Here is an 11,939-nt window from a genome sequence, read left to right on the forward strand (position 1 = left end):
CGTAGACACAAGGTGATTTCACTACATTTTGCTGGGTCTCTTCCAGCCCCTCCCCATTCTCAGCAGCTACTCTACTCCCAGGACCTTTTGTGCTCTTACCCAGGGTCCTAATGGACAAGGCTATTAAACTGACAAGACGGACAAGGTATTTAATTGAACCATGTGAAATTGACAATATTTAACCATTCTTGATGGCAATTCCATGGCGCTCAACCTGATCGCCTGCATATTTCCCCAGTTTATACTGAAACAAAAGATTTTTGCTATAATTGTTAATAAGATCCTGCTTAGACCTGGCATCTAAATACGAATTTGTCAATTTTTAAAGCAAGACAGAATTGCTAGCCAGAAAGCAAATAGGTGAGTTACAAAAACTACCTTAGATAAAAGCTCCAGGTGATTTTTATGCCTTAAAATCATGTCCTGTCTGTAAGGAGAACAGATTAGACGAGTTGCCCCCTTTTTTTTTTAAAGATTAAAGTTCATTTCTATGAGACTACCTAGGGAAGAAATGCAAATCACCACTATACTTCGGGGACTGCAACATTTCCCTCATCTTCGCCTCATCTATCTGCTCCAGAAGAGCCGTACAAACCTCAGGTGGGAGGATAGCATATTTAAATAATATGATTGTGTGTGTGGACATTTTCCTGAAAAGCCCATTTTTGTACTATCCAGAATTGCTGTGAATTCCCTGTAATACAATTTGCGGTATTATCTTGAAACAGAAGAGGGCGCTCGCAGGCAAGCTGCTGCTACCCAGAATGAGAAACAGCGTTTGAATTTGATGGTGCTTGTATTATGATTAATAAAAGATCTTGGGGGCATTTTGTAAAGCATTTTCAAAGCATTGTGAATCCAGTGGAGTATAATTAAAATTAATGCAATAGACAAACACTCTAAAGTATTCCTAATGCCTTGTCTAAAAAGGCTGTTAAATACAATTTTACACATCCTGAAGATTTAAATACCGTACTTATCTCTAAACATTTGTCAGTACTAAAGAGATAGAAAAATAGTGCCTTTCTTCTCAACACACTTCAAACAAACTTTTTCTGATGAGAATTAATGAACTCTAAATCTGCTTACTTTGAAAGATGTATAACATATTACAATGAATCTATCACGTTCAGCTTCTGAGCTTTCAGGTACATATATCAAGATCGATGTGGTCTCTAAAGAGCTCCATCCCAGGATGGTACTTTCAGGTTCTGAGGTAAGAACAAGCAAATATGTGCTTTCAGGAGAATATTCCATGCCACCTTGACTCAGGGATAAGACTTTACCCTGTTTAGTTCTCTGAAATCAATAATGAGCATTGTCTTTTCAGGATGGGCTCTGTCTTTCTCTCAGAAATCTTTCTGGGTAGATGATGTCATTCCCTTATAAAGCCTGTTAGAACGATGTGTTTCCAAAAACCTTAGAGCATGAGTAAGTCTATGAATGTGGCTAAACATTTGAGGCATTTCTGAAGCTGTCTTCCACACTCTGAAGCACAGAAGGCTTGTTTAAGACATTGGGTGCCTTAAGTGGTGACTTTGAATCACCTCAAAATGTTATGTGACCATTGCTCCAATTAATTGTCTTGCTAATTCTACTGTTTGCTGTGTGTCTACTAAGTACCTGCATTTTTCTAGGCACTGGGGGTAAACAATCACAGAAACAGTAAGTTCCTGTTCTTGTAAAGGATATGTAATAGTGGGGGAAGTGAGACAATAAACAGGTGTCAGGCTGTGATCATTGCTATGTAGGGGAAAAAAAAAAAAGCAACAGAGTGGCAGAGAATGCCCTTCTAGATAGGTTGGTCAGGAAGGTACTGTCTGATGAAATGACATTCTAGCAGAGACCCGAAAGAAATGAGAAGAGTGTGTCCAGCAGAGGGAACTCCTAGTGCAAAGGCACTGCAGTCAAGGTGTGCTTAGCCTGTCAGAGGAACACCAAGGAGGCAGGTGGCTATAAGGTGGCCAGGGCAGAGTGAGCAAGGAGGATGGTTGGGGGAGGAATCAGAGAGGTTGTGGGTAGGTGAGGGAAGCAGATCAGTAGGCCTCAACGGGCTATGGGAAGGACTTTGTGTGAGATGCAAACCACTGGAAGGGTTTGTGCGGAGGAGTGACATAAGCTGAATTACACGTTAAGATGGTTCCATGGACATAGAAGCGGGGCAATGAGAGAAGCAGAGAGAGCAGTTAGGAGGCTACTGCAATAACCCAGGTGAGAGGGGATGGTGACTAGGGTGGGAGATGAAAAATGGTTGGAATCACGTTTGAAATACAGAGCTAACAGTGTGTGCTGATGGACTGGATTGGATTCCCAGAGTGAGGGAAAGAAGGAAACCAAAAATGACTCCCGGAGTTTTGACTGAGCAGCTACAAAATGGAGCTGTCTTTTACGGAGAAGGGGAAGACTGTTAGGAGAAAGTTTGAGGAGAGAGATCAGAAATTCGAGTTTGGATGTGTTAACTCTGGGATGCCTATTAGATATCCAGTTGGAGACACTGAGTAACAACTGGCTATATAAGGAGGGACAGAGGTCTGGGCTAGGGATGTGACTCTTATAGATATCAGTACTTAAAGCTGTGAGACTGGATGAGATCACCTAGGAGTGAATATAAAGAGTGGAAGTGGTCTGAGAACTGACCCTTCGCATTCTCTAAAGTTCAGAGGTCAGGAAAGTGAGGATGATCCCATAAAGGAGACTTGAGAAGAGTAGCTCACTAGAGTAAGTGTAATCAGCTGCTTCAAATTCTGCTTATAGGATAAGATGAGGACTAAGAATTGACCATTGAATTTAGCAACATGGAGAACATCGGTGAACTTGACAGACAACTCAAGTGCATGTGGAGACCGTGAGTAGATGGCTTTTGCGGGGAGCTTTGCTGCAAATATGAACTTTGGGACAGTAGCTGGTGAGGATGAGATCTTTCTTAACATCCCTTCAACCCTTGAGACCTAAGTCTTGGCTTTGGTCTTTACTAGTGTCTCTCCATTATTATTATTTTTTAACCTTACTGATGTTGACTCTTGCTAAAAATTTCCTCCTCTTTCTCACTGTCAGCACTTATAGAAAATGATTCCTTGTCATCTTTCAATCCCATGTCATCTGAACCTTGTGTCATTTATATCTTCAGATGTGCCTATTTTTTCAGTTTTCATTAACTGTATGTGTGGTGTTGAAGGTATTATATACTTCAATATAAATTCAGCCATTGCTTCAATTGTCTCTTGTTTTGCTTTTAAATATTTTCTTGATTGAACTCTACTGGTCAATGTCATTTCATGTTGATGTGGTGAACACCTGCAAATTCCTCCAAGTTCCTAGAGGACAAAATATACGTAACTATTTTTTGTTTGTTTGTTTGTTTTTGGCTGCGTCAGGCCTTTGTTGTGGCATGTGGGTTCTTAGGTTGCGACGTGCTGGTATCTCTCTAGTTGTGCTGCGTGGGCTCTGTAGTTTGTGGCATGCAGGCTCTCTAGTTGAGGAGCACGGACTCAGTAGTTGTGGCACACGGGCTTAGTTGCCCCGTGGCATGTGGGATCTTAGTTCCCCGACGAGAGATCGAATCTGCGTCCCCTGCATTGGAAGGTGGTTTCTTTACCACTGGACCACCAGGGAAGTCGCATACACAACTATTTATTTAGTAGTTTTTATATTTACCTAAGAGTTTGTACTTTGATTCTTTGTTATAGTCTGGTATAATAATACTCTATGTCAATAGTTTTCTAGTAACTAATAAATGAACTTTAGTGAAATTAAAACATTTAGAAAAAGTACAATTTAAGTAGCTGCTGATGTAATGTTTTATTTTCTTGATTCCTTCTTTAGTTTTAAAACAATTAATGATTAAAATAGAAGAATAAATGTCCATATTAAATATATTATTATTCAAATACAGTATTTCATGTGTAAAGTAACCAAACAAAACTTACCAAACAAAACTATTACATCTTGCCATTCATACTCTGCTACAGTCTTTTTTTTTCTTTTTTTTTTTAACATCTATATTGGGGTATAATTGCTTTACAATGGTGTGTTAGTTTCTGCTTTATAACAAAGTGAATCAGTTATACATATACATATGTTCCCATATCTCTTCCCTCTTGGGTCTCCCTCCCTCCCACCCTCCCTATCCCACCCCTCCAGCCTTCTGCTACAGTCTTTTAAAGACACAAATAGCAACTCCAAGTGGTCACATAGAATGACAAAACTGAAGTAACTCAGGTTCTATTTCTTCATATTTACGATCATTGTTTATTTTGAATCTATGGTTCAAACCCAGGAATACGTAGTACCAAAAGGGATGGAGACAAGAATTGTGCCTGAAGCAAGTTTGAACAATTCTGGGCCATTATGTATTCCCACAACAAGTATGTGTATCTAAGTCCACATGTGTCCTGGTCCAACTGTGTAACTGGGAGTTTTCCAAATTAACTTCTATGTAGAACACAGTGTTTATTAAATGTTAAGTTTATTAAATGTGTTTATTAAATGTTAAGAAATTAAAATATGCTAATGAAAAAAAATGTGCCAATTTGAAGCTTACATATGCATTATTAAAACAACAGTAATTGTAGCAACTGTTTAGAACACTATGCCAATAAAAAAGTTGGGAGGGGGGCATTTTAGCTCAGACATTGCTTAGAACTGTCAGCACACGGTGATAATAGAAAGCAGATTTTTATGGGAATTCCCTGGCAGTCCAGTGGTTAGGGCTCTGCACTTCCACTGCAGGGAGCATGGGTTCAATCCCTCGTTGGGGAACTGAGATCCTGCAAGTGGCATGGTCAAAAAAAAAAGAGAGAGAGACTTTTAGTCAATTTCCTTATGTATTTAAATTCTCTACAGACAGTGTGTACCATTATTGCCTGCACCCAGGACTGACTGCCCTCTCCCCCCTCCTTGGTATACATCAGGTGGTGGATATCTCTGCAGGCTAGCAGTGATCAGTTGTGAAAGGAAAACTGATATTGCAGAAGACAGAGAGGGAGAAAATTGCTAGGGCCTTATCTCTGAGTAGATCAGAGGGGATAAGATCAGCCAGCAGAGGGCTGATTTAGATAAGGGCGTAAACAGTTCACACATTGCAGTTGGAGGCAAGGCAGAGTTTATGGGTACAGATGCAGGCAGGCCTGTATATCCAAGGTATTATTTCTTAGTTTCTTTTACAGAAATGGCATTGGATTCAGAGACCTTCCACCCTCCCATAGAGGGTGGGTGTCTATGAATTTCCTTTAAGGACCTTTTATGACCAACTTTGATTTTATTTTCTTGAGTACTTTGGTCACGTCCTTCAATTTATTTGCTCTTTACTGGTATTAATGCTTGAATATCAGCTATGCTGACCCAACAGGCACATTTTTGTGATTTTTGGAACTGAGACTATGAATTCCCTCTAACAGAGAATAAATGTTCTGATTGGGGAAACCCAATTGTGATCAGTGTAGAATTTGGTCTCCTTCTGCTTCTCATCTCTGAGAAGGATGCTGCCAATCTGAGAGTGGCTGCATGGGGGTGGGACATGGCACCCGGTTGCAGCGCTTGGCCTTTTCTGTAGGGTTTTGTTTTGATATTTTCACACTGCTCAGAGAGAATTCCACCCAAAGGTCCTCAAGTGCCATGAAAAGGACAAGGAAAGAGCATCTCTGAACGGTGGCGTTGTTAAATGCCAAGGGCCTGCCTCTCCAGTGGACTATTTTGAGACATTGAAATATTTTTCAAAGGCTTTGCTAAGTACTCATTGTGGAAAAGGACAAATTCTATATTAAACTTACACTGGAACCAGAAGTGGCCTTGGGTAAAATTGTGAACTAGATGATGTTTGTCACCTTTTATTACCTTTTCTCCCATCAGTGGGTGCTCCATCCCCTTCCCCTAGAGTCTCTTGGAGTCTTCCCCCTCTCTTCCTCTTTGCCTTATGTGATTGACTGCCAGAAAAGGCTATACATTGGTAACTGAGATCTTGTTCTTCTCCGGGGAAATTGCTTCTGCTGCAGGCTTTTCAAACAGAGCTGCTCATTCTTCCTTACCCCACAGACTTCTAACTGCTTCTCTGCTTCCTGTGTGGTCATCCTCCAATCTACCTCCACACTATAGTCAGTGGAGAACATGCAATCTGGCCCTTACTTACCAGCCAGCCTTAGCTTTGCCAAGATTTCCCTGTTCTCTATCCTCTGGCCAAACCAAACTGCTGTCATTTCCTCAAACCCACCGCGTTCCCTAGAGGTGTAGACACCCCAAGCTTTGGCTTGTACAGTGCCCTCTCCCTGGAACACCCTTCCTTGCCCCCTTGCTTTGTCTCTTACTCATTCCACAGATTGACGTTTAGGCATCCTACTCCAGGAAGCCTTCCCTGACTACCCCCATTCAGGTTAGTTGCTCCTCATAAATAATTTTTAGTACTGATCCCATTATATTGTAGATGCTTGTGTATTTCTCTTCCCCCTCCTCCCCAACTAGGATTTCAATTGGGGTGGCTCTGTCCACGGTGATTTACCGTTTGGGGGGAAGAGGCCCAAATACAGGGGTGGTGGTAGGTGATGGTGGTATCAATGTCCATTAATCATAAGCTTAGCTAGAGCTTATGATCGATATGTTGGATAAAAAATTTTGAATGATAGGATGAATTTAGATCTATGCACCACTTCTCCTAAACATAGTTGCAATTTAGTCCCTAATTTTCACCAACAAACAGGCTAGAAATTCCACTTTACAATAGTTTAACAGTATATTCAAATCAATAACATTTTTTAACATCTTTATTGGAGTATAATTGCTTTACAATGGTGTTAGTTTCTGCTTTATAACAAAGTGAATCAGCTATACATATACATATATCCCCATATCTCCTCCCTCTTGCGTCTCCCTCCCTCCCACCCTCCCTATCTCACCCCTCTAGGTGGTCACAAAGCACCGAGCTGATCTCCCTGTGCTATGCAGCTGCTTCCCACTAGCTATCTCTTTTACATTTGGTAGTGTATATAAGTCCATGCCACTCTCTCTCTTCATCCCAGCTTTACCCTTCCAAATCAGTAACATTTAATGAATGCTTTCCATATTGGAGGTACTATGCTAGGAACTCAGGGGGCATATAATGATGAATAATGGCCTCAGTCCTCAAGAAATTTAAAATCTGTCACACTTATAATTACAAATACACTTTTTCTTAATAAACACACACATATATCTTCAAGGGGTTGAAAAGATTAAAATGTCTATTTTAAAATTTGGTTTAAATTTGTTTGTGAAAGCTGCCCGAAGTGAAGAAGAACCTTTAGGCTTTTAGCTCCTACGGTGTGCTAGGGATCGAGTTTTTTCATTTAATACTCAAAATCCAATAAAATGTTATTTCTGGTTGTGAAATGAGAGTATCTGTCTTTTGTTAAAAGTATTTTGGAACCATTCTGTAACTGCAGAAGGTTTTTTCCTGCACTTGAAACGAGACCAGATACTTAATTTCCTTGACCTATCCACATAAGGATAAAATGTAACCTTAAATTAAAATGGGGAGTTATTGTTTTATGGGTACAGAGTTTCACTCTGGCAAGATGAAAACAGTTATGGAGATGGATGGCACAGCAATGTGAATGTACTTAATGCCACTGAACTGTACACTTAAAAATGTCAAGATGGCAAATTTTATGTTATGTGTGTTTTACCACAATTAAAAAGAAATTAGTTCCAACCTAAAGAAGAGAGCCTCCCCTGATACCTTTCAACAGCTTTGTTGAGGATTAATTTATATATCATAAAATTCACCTGTTTTAAGTGTACAATTTAATGTTTTTTGGTATAGTCACAGAATTGTACCACCGTCACCACAATCAATTTTAGAACATTTCCATCTCCCCCAAAAGCCTATCTTCAGTCACTCCTCGTTCTCACCCCAGCCCCAGGAAACCACTAATCTAATTTCTGTCTATGTATATTTGCCTTTTCTGGATATTTCATAAAAATAGAATTTTATAATATAGGGCTTCCCTGGTGGCACAGTGGTTGAGAATCTGCCTGCTAATGCAGGGAACACGGGTTCGAGCCCTGGTCTGGGAGGATCCTACATGCTGCAGAGCAACTAGGCCCATGAGCCACAACTACTGAGCCTGCGCGTCTGGAGCCTGTGCTCTGCAAAAAGAGAGGCCGCGATAGTGAGAGGCCCGCACACCGCGATGCAGAGTGGCCCCTGCTTGCTGCAACTAGAGAAGGCCCTCGCACAGAGACAAAGACCCAACACAGCAAAAATAAATAAATTAATTAATAAACTCCTACCCCCAATATCTTCTTAAAAAAAAAAAAATATATATATATATATAATATAGGCATTTTGTCTCTGGCTTCTTTCACTTAGTATGTTTTTGAGGTTCATCCACGTTGCTCATCCAGGTTCATGCATGTATCAATACTTCATTCCTTTTTATTGTCAAATAGTATTCCACTGTATGGCTATATCACATTTTTAAAAATATTTATTTTTGGCTGCATTGGGTCTTCGTTGCTGCGCGCGGGCTTTCTCTAGTTGTGGCGAGTGGGGGCTACTCTTCCTTGGGGTGCGCGGGCTTCTCGTTGCAGTGGCTTCTCTTGTTGTGGAGCACGGGCTCTAGGCGCATAGGCTTCAGTAGCTGTGGCACATGGGCTTAGTTGCTCTACAGCATGTGGGATCTTCCCAGACCAGGGCTCGAACCCGTGTCCCCTGCATTGGCAGGCAGATTCTTAACCACTGTGCCACCAGGGAAGTCCCTGTACCTCATTTTATTTACCCATTCATCCCTTGGTGGACATTTGGGTTTTCCCCACTTTTTCACTATCATCAATAGCTCTGCTACAAACATTCATGTTCAGGTATTTGTGTCAACATATATTTTCATTTCTCTTGGGTATGAGCGGAATAGCTGGGTCATATGGTAAATTTCTACTTAACTTTTCAAGAAACTGCCAAACTGTTTTCCAAAGTAGCTGTACCATTTTACACTTTCTTCACATTCTTGCCAACACTGGTTTGTGCCTTTTTGGTTTCTGTTTGTTCCCTCTGTTCTTTATTTCTCTTTTTTTCTTTTTTTCTGCCTTCCTGTTGGTTACGTATACATTTTTTTAGAATGCCATTTTGATTTATCTATAGTATTTTTGAGTGTATTTCTTTGTGTAGCATTTTTTTTAGTGGTTGCTCTAGGTATTACATTATACACGCATAACTTATCATGGTCAACATTTTTACCACTTCCAGTGAATTGAAGAAACCGTGTTTTCCTTTATCCTCCCCCACTGATAATAGAATTTGAGAACCACATGAGGCAGTATTACAATTTTTGCTTCAACTGTCATACACACTAGCAAACTCAAAAGAAGAAAAGTCTACTATATTTACATATATTTTTACTTTTCATTCTTCTTCCTGATAGTCCTCCTTTTTATCATTTCCTTTCTATTTCAAAACTTCCTTTAGCCATCCTTTTAGGGTAGTTTTGCTGGTGATAAGTTATCTTAGTTTTCTTTCATCTGAGAATGTTTTGATTTTCTCTTTATTTCCTGAGTAATATTACCACTGCGTATGGTATTCTGAGTTGATGGTTCTTTTCTTTTAGCACTTTTCTTTCAGGCCTCTTCCTTCTGGCCTCCTAGTTTCTGACAAGAAATCCACTTACATTTGAATTGACTGTTTTCTCTCTGTTGTTCAAATTGGGTTGTTTCTATGGTTCTATCTTCAAGTTCACTGATTCTTTCCTTTCTCATTTCCATTCTACTGTTGAGCCCTGCATTAGTGTCCTAGGGCTGCCATAACAAACTACCATAAACTGGGTAGTTTAAAATAACAGAAATTTATTGTCCTAAGTTTGAAGTTTGGCTAGAAGTTTGAAATCAAGGTGTTGATAGAGCCATACTACCTCTGAAACTCGTAGGGGAGAATTCCTTCCTTGTCTCTTCTAGCTTCTGGTGTTTGCCAGTAATCCTTGGTGTTCCCTGGCTTGTAGATGCGTCACTCCAATCTCTGCCTCTGTTCTCACATGGCTGTCTTTCTGTCTATCTTTGTCCTTTTCTTATAAACACATCAGTCATATTGGATCAGGGGCCCATCCTACTACAGTATGATCTCATCTTAACTAATTATATCTGCAATGATTCCATTTCCAGATAAGGTCACATTCTGAAGTGCTGGGAGTTAGGACTTCAAAATACCTTTTTAGGGGGGACATAATTCAATCCATCACAAGCCTATCCATTGAACTTTTTATTTTGGTTATTGTATTTTCAGTTGTAAAATATCCATTTGGTTCTTCTTTATATCTTCTGTTTCTTTGCTGAGACTTTCTATTTTTTCATTTGTTTAAAGCGCCCGTTAAATTGCTTGCTTAACTGCTCATTAAAGCAGTTTTATGAAGGCTAGATTCTTGTCAGATAATTCCAGATAATTCCAACCTCTTAGTCATCTCTGTGTTGGTGTCTTTTCTCATTCAAGTAGAGATTTTCCTGGCTCTTGGTATAACAAATGATTTTCAATTGCATCCTGGACATTTTGGTTATTAGGAGACTCTGGATTTTGTTTAAATCTTCTATTTTAGTAGGTCTCCTCTGACACAGGGCCATTAGGGGAAAGTGAAAGTACCCACTTGCTACTGCCAAGGTTTCCAGGCCTTATTTCTGGCTCAGCCTCTGTTGACAGCCCAGGGGAGGAGGGTCTCCTCGTGACAGTTGGGTAGGGTAGGGGTTCAGGCCCCCCACCCGGCTTCCACTGACATCGCGCTGGTTGACGCAGGGAAGGGGACCTTGTAACTCCTTCTCACATGGCCCCCACGGACACTGCAGGGGGAGGTCTCAATATCACCCAGCAGGAATGAAGGTCTTGGTCTTCTCTGACACAACCCTAGTGGCTGGTGGGGATGCCTCATCATAGCTGGGCTGGGGGGACGAGACCAGGCATCCCAGGTGGCCTCCAGTGACATTGTGGGGATGGCTACACCTCGTTACAGCTGGGCAAGAGTGGAAGTTTAAACTCCCTACTCTGCCTTTGCTGACGGCTCTGGGGTGGGGCTGGTTTTTTTCTGTGGCGTTTGAAGTAGAGCAGATATTGTCTAAAAGTTTTCTGTCTTGCTGCCCCTTTTCTGGTCCTTAGCTTGAGAAAAAAGGCTTTTGTTCTTTTTGGTCTGTGACCTTTGATGTTTCCGGGTTTGCAAGCTTCACCAGTACCCAGGCTGGTACAGGCGAGGCAAAAAGAAAACAAGGGGATTTACTGCTGTGTCATTCTTTGGGTTGTGAGGTCCCTAACTGTCTATGCTCTTCTCTCCACCTTTCAGAGTCTTCTTATCTTTGTTTTATGTATAATATCCAGAGATTTTTTTAGCTGTGCTTAGCAGAAGGAATAGGAAGGAGCGTGTCTACTCCATGTTGTTCCTGCCTCTCCTGATATTTGAAGCACCTAGAATAATATAGAATATTCAAGATGCTACCTTTACATCTTACAAAATGAGACCAATTAGGAAAGAAGATAAGTACAGTTACTGTGGGAACAAAGCTGGTTGGTTCTTTCCAGGTCATAGCCTTAAGTTCAGTTTATTGGTCTTTACCTCCATCTTCTCTAAGTAGAAATTTAGGTTGGAAAATTCACTGGAGACAGCAGACATTATTCTTGCTAATATTTCATGTTCACATTTGATTATACACATTGTGATTAAAGAAATGAAAATGGAATAATTTGTTAGCTTGGAAATTACTGAATTCTTATCAAGACCCCGATGAGAATGTTGAAAAGTAGCCATAGGGAAAACTGTGTTTGAAGTCATCCTTCACACTTTCCTTGAGTTAATTATAGTCACTAATTTTCATATGCACACAATGTATACATCTCTTTCATATTAAAACATTTAAAAATAGGTAGTAATGTGAACATTAACAGCGTTCCACTGTGTGATAAGGTCACCAGTTGGCCATCGCACTGTGTCACATGGTCATTTTAACTG

The sequence above is a fragment of the Leucopleurus acutus genome (genome assembly GCF_964270905.1).
Source record: "Leucopleurus acutus genome assembly, chromosome: 12".
NCBI classification, from domain to species: domain Eukaryota; kingdom Metazoa; phylum Chordata; class Mammalia; order Artiodactyla; family Delphinidae; genus Leucopleurus; species Leucopleurus acutus.